Here is a 6,000-nt window from a genome sequence, read left to right as displayed (position 1 = left end):
TGCTGGGCCAGTTGGTACATATCGACGGTCCGGGAACCAGCGAAAAAGGACGCAAAACACGAGGAGAGACGAGACAACACAACGCTAGACTAGCAACTGAAATTTAATAGAAGAAACCGACACCCTCTGTGAACAACCAAGTCAACGCATGCGCCAACACGTGCGCGTGAAACGAATGAAAATGGTATCGTTACTAACTACCTCTGCTTTCGTATCAACCCCACGCTAGTTTGAAGGAAGCCGATGTCTTTATCGCTGAGGGCGATAGATGGTGCGCTATTGCAGTCGTCTTCCTGCTGTTGTCTTATGAAGAACGCCCCTCTAATTCTTAGTCCTGCCTTTTCCAAGGATCGTTACACTATCGAATAATCGATAGTGTATTATTCGATAGATGACTATGATTCGAAGGAGCTTCAAAGGAGTGCAGACTTTTATTCTAGTGGAACAATACGGGGCTCCCCGTTTCCGCTTCCCGAAGCCGATGTATAAACAGCAGATGGGGGTGCCCCAATATTTACAACTTCACTGTGAACTATGCAAGTATGAAGTGCAAGTGAAACTTCCGGTTCATACGACTACTACAAAACCACTACAAGACTACTTAATGCCTAAGACTAATTAATGCTTAATGCCTTAAGTTTTAATCATTAAGTCGCTGCTACGCGCAAAAATCTAATGCCCTTCGCCCTGATGTCATTTTAGGTTTAACGAGTTTTGCACAACTCATTTACCTTCGCAAACGCATCTGCCTACCCTCGAACGCGATGAGCTCCAAATGAAGCCAACGAAACTCTCAGCACCAGAGTGTTGACGCGGAAATGTAGCTGAACTTCGAAATAAGACGATTTTTTGTGCACAATTGGTGACGAAGTTTTGAAGAAGACGAAGTTCACTAGTACAGAGGCAAAAGTAAGAACATCGCGTTACTCTTAGTAAAGATGGTTTCCCCGAAGTCCGGTGTCGATCAGGAACCCAATCGCCCGGGCTCCGGTTGATTTGGCAGGAGGCTAGTAGGGCGATGGTGTTGAAGTTCTTGGAGATGGCGGTCGAATTGACGAACTCGAGGCGTTGGGGTTGATTAAATGAAACGAAGAGTTTATATACAGCTATTTACGGTGGGAAAACTGGGTACATGAATAATAAAGGAAAAACTGCAAACTTCAGCTAGACGCTAGCTCCGAGTGCGCACAAATCACTCGAGCTCCTCAACTTCGCCTAACTCTCCTATTCTCGGAGCGTACACAAACCGCTCGAGAAACCACGGCCGAGACTGTCTCGCCGCAAGATCCGTCTAGTTGCCCGGTGCGGCGCTGCACCCTAAACCTCCGACGCGATCTTAACCTCGACTAGGGGGCTCACAACTGCCAACCTAGCGTTAACGGTCCCGCCGGGAACTACCAGCTCAGCGCTCAGACAAGAACGATTTCCAACGGCCAAGTTCGGCCTTATAAAACCTCGAGATCACCCTCTCTCGGGAACGCCCCTGTAGCGTTCGTACACGCGTATGGGAGTGCCCGAATTCACGTAGACAGCTGTCACTCAGCACGTCACGGAATATTCAATGAGGCGCCGCTATCTTCGGGTCAACGGCACGCTCGCAGACGAGCAAGTTCGGGCGACCCCGCGGGGTGAAAGCGAAAGACGGCGGCAGTGCGTCATGCTGACCAGGGCGCGACAACAATGGAGACGCGGGTAATCCCCCCACCTCCGCGCGTCGAGCCGACGTTCCTGGAATTCGGCGGTACCGTTTGCTTTCTCAATGGGGGATTAACCCTGAGGTATGCGGAGGGCCAGACGATCCGTCTCCCGTGCGCGCCGTGCCGAATTAGCGTCGACTGCTCTGCAGTGTTAGCAGTGCTGTACGACGCCAGACAGGGCGGCGGGTTCCCACGCGCAGCCCGGGCGCCTGGCCGCTAATCTCATGAGTGGACCTTACACTCTTCGTGTTAAATTTTTCGGATTTGCATATCACTGGCCGGCGACGGCATGCTGAAACCACTTTTAGAAACGGCTCACGCCGTTTTTAAGAAAACACTATTTCTCATAATTTTTTTTCGCAAAAAAAAAACAGTTCTAACCCTTTTAAGGCGTTTTTCTCTACGTTAAAAACTTCTAAAATATGGGTGAATTTATCTTTTTGGTCATGAACACCATCATGCCTAACCCATTTATTGCCTTTGCATTTTCGCGTGTAGCACGGCCCGCCCAATTAATGACGTACATTTGTTATCTGAAGGCCTTAAACACTTAATGTCATTTTTCGTGTACGTGTGGCACGGGTATTGTTGTAGCTGTAGTGGGCAATTGTCATACAGTTTCTTTGGGGACAGTTCTTACAAAATGAGAGTTACTACCATTTCCTCTGACCACACTCCCTATCTCGACAGCAGGTGGTAATTTCATAACGTTTACAACTCCCTTGCGAACTAATTATGACAAGTAAATGAAGCTCTGTGTCATGATAGATTTATCGTAGTGGCGAATTCGAGCATAATTTTTTCTAAGATGCCTACATTGCATGGAGTGCTACAGAGCTTGGGAAAAACTGGAAAGGAAAATTGTTCTGTGTCAACACAACATGTACACGAGCAGACACCGACCACCACTCTCTATGCGGCAGCTCAGGAGAGACTGGTGCAAACCATTCAATACCGGCCCAACTGAAAGACAACCTTCGGAAACTGTCAGGCCCACCAGCATCTTGTGTGCTCACATATGTGGACAAGATGCAAATCAAGCTGAAGCTGCAGCACTGCAAGCAGCAGGACACATTGGCACGGGCTGCGGCGTAACAAATGAAGCTGGAAGCGAGTCTGAACCAGTAAATTCTTCACTGCACTTCCTTATTTATGTACAACGCATATTTTACAGAAATCAGGTTTCAATATTTGTTGTTTACCAAAGGACCAAGTCGAATCCAGCTATAGAAGTTCATTCACCATGTGGCAGCTACAGCAGAATAGGCTGGATTACACACAGTGAGCTTTGTGAGCGGTAATCATAGGATCATAGTTGGTGCCATGATATATCTTTGTGGCGGTTTCCTCGCCTATAGAATCAAGCACCCCCACGACCAGGGCTGACTGCTTAACTAAGAACAGTCACTCACTGCCATGTGTGGCCCAGGCTGAGCCGCCCAGTGCGCCGCACTTTTATAGCTACCACCAGAATCCCACGGCAGTGGGACCCCCTGCAAAAGCATTGGCTTGCAACTCTGGCAACGGCGCACTCCTGTTGCTTTCCCCATGGCTTGACAGGCACAGAAAGCACAGAGGAGGCCATGGCTTAGCCTGCGCCGCCCGTTCAATAGACCTCTTTCCAAAGATGACCTGCCAGTTCGACAGTTCCCCAGGGACCCCCTGGGAAACACGAAAACACGGCACAATCTCACCTTGCTGCTTCAAGAGCAGTGACCACTTCTTTGCGCTGCACTTCCTTATGCCTGCTTTTTCGACATCTCACAATGAGCTGCTTCTGAAGCATGGCTACCAGCAAGGGAGCAACAAAGACAAAAAAAAGGGAAAGAAAACGGCACTTCATTCACTGCGGATTAGTCCGTGGAATGTGCACCAGCTTTCATGGCTTTCATGTGAAAGGAACAAATGACGGGTGGAGGGGGGGGGGAGATTGAGCATTGAGGCTGTTTCGTGCCCAAGCTTTCAGATGGCGAAATCATAAGGGGCAGATCCTGCCCTGAGCTTTCAGTTTCTCGTGGCAGCTGCTACTGGAAAAAGGTCCATTGCTCCATATGCAATCTATACAGCTGGAAAAGTGTAAATAGCAACAAAACAATGTGGTATCCATCAATGCGGACGAATATTTACAGGCTCAAGAGCAACTGAGGGCAAAGGGCACAAAAGGATAGTTGTTCATTTGAGTGATATGACTACTAAAAAAACTTCAGTAAAAGTAAATGTAAAATTAAACAAAAGTCAGTGAAGATGACTGGTGTAAAGGGCCAGGTTGTCATGATGCATGATAAGAAATGAGATGTAAAAATTTGACACCAGTGAGAAACTCAAAGCCGCGCTTGCTTAAAAACATGGGCTCGTCTCCTAAAAAGTATAATGGGTGTAACGGATGTGTAGTCTGTATAGTTGTAGGAAGTGTTTGCGTCGTGTTGTGTCAAGTGCCTTGCATTGGATGAGCATGTGCATTACGGATAGGACCTCTCCACACCCACTGCACATGGGTCTTGGCGATCCAGTGAGCAGGTGGGAGTGTTACAAATATTTACTGCTGCTTTACTCACTGCAGAAAGGTACACACATGTCCAGTACTATTAGGGTACCAGCTAGATAAGTGTGAAAAGGTGCTGTAGCTTTCTCCACTTTTGGGCACTTCAGTGCGGATGTGAAAACATGCCATTTTGACAAAACCATGGCACTAGAACTTAGATGGTCGCACTAGTTTATTCCCATTGTGCAGTGCAGCCTGGCCATGGCACACTGATACGCTTAAGGAGGTACATGGCTCTTAAAACAATTTCTTTTACTTGTTACGTAAACTCTGTGGAACTTGTCAGTGTTGCTACTTTTTTTTCTCCCACTGATCTAAAATATGCAATTTTTTGACTAAGTCATTTATTTACCAAGATAATTAGAGATAATTAGCCATTTTTGGAGGAGCAATAAAAAAAACAGTGTCTGTCATAAAACTGTGATGTTTATATTTTCCCATACCGTGAACCCTGGTGAATGCAATAATCAAAGCAATTTTTTTATGCATTGCTTGGAATTAATTTTACAGCTCATTAAGCTTGCGTGCTTGAAATGGGCATTCAAAATGGTTCCTCGGCACTGGTGCCACCAAGGTTTATTGAGCTGTAAAATTAGTTCCAAGTGGTACACCAAAAAACCGATTCTCTTATTGCACTAACCAAGGTTCGCCGTATTGTAAAATGTCAAGAGTACAGTTTTATGACCAACACTGTTTTGTCTACTGTTCCTCCAAAAATGGTTAATTATCTCTAATTATCTTGGTAATGAATTGAATGAATCAAAAAAGGATGCCATATTTGAAATCAGAGGGAAAAAAAGCTGCAAGACTGACAGGTTTAACAGAGCTTACTTAACAATTAAAGGAGGCTGTTTTAAGGGCAGCGTCCCCCCTTAAAGGGACCCTGCAACACTTGCCATCGACTACTAGTAATGTATTTTGGGATAAAGTCTATTGTCCCAGAAATCTCCTCCCGCAAGAATTATGAAAATCCGTTCACAATTAACGAAACAATGCGCGATGAGAAATCGCGCATAATCGTTCCCTCTCAACTCGACCGCGGACAACGCGACGAAAGTTGCGCGCTCTCTCCCGGAGAGGGGGGCGGCTCGCGGCGTTCTCTTCGGCGGCCTTCGTTATATCACATGCCGGGTAGTTTTCTCCTTTTCTCTGCAACGCGGAGGGGCCTATTTCCGGTCTGGTGCCACAAAAAAGCAGGCATGGGTGCCTGCTCGCAAGTGCGTGCTCAGGCTGGTAGGGCGTTTTTGAAGCAATAAAAGTTTGTAGTCGAGTGGTCCCGTTGAAAGGGAAGTATTGAGCTCATCACTCAAACTCCGAGCGCACTCAAAACACAAAAGAAACGGCAAAACTGTGCCTACAGGTTCAGGCATAGAAGAGATTCGTACACAGCGATGACGACAACGGAAATGGAAGAATCTAGCAGCGAAGTTGACCAGTGACAGCCGATCGGGCAGCCATGGCCTTTGTGACGTCCCTTAGGCCATGCCAGGGGTTGCATAATGAGGACAACTGAAGAGAGAGCGGTTGGTTTTTCTGCGTCTTTCACATCGATTTGCGCACTCACCGCTTCACGTGCAGGTGTAATATTTGGCTCAGGTATTCCCGGCAGTGTAATCTAAACGTCGCGCAGGTTTACTTGCACTGCTCAAAGAGTGTTGCAGGGTCCCTTTAATGCCATCCGTCACCACGAAAAGAAACAGCCTCGTTTCTCCTCTGCTGTCACCATAGTGCCAGTGAACATATGCAAAGAAAATCTCAAGC

This window comes from Haemaphysalis longicornis, unplaced genomic scaffold, assembly GCF_048455015.1.
Source record: "Haemaphysalis longicornis isolate Haplotype H1 unplaced genomic scaffold, Haemaphysalis longicornis Haplotype H1 scaffold_8, whole genome shotgun sequence".
NCBI lineage: Eukaryota > Metazoa > Arthropoda > Arachnida > Ixodida > Ixodidae > Haemaphysalis > Haemaphysalis longicornis.
The sequence above is the reverse complement of the archived record's forward strand: the minus strand, read 5'-3'. Positions refer to the sequence as shown.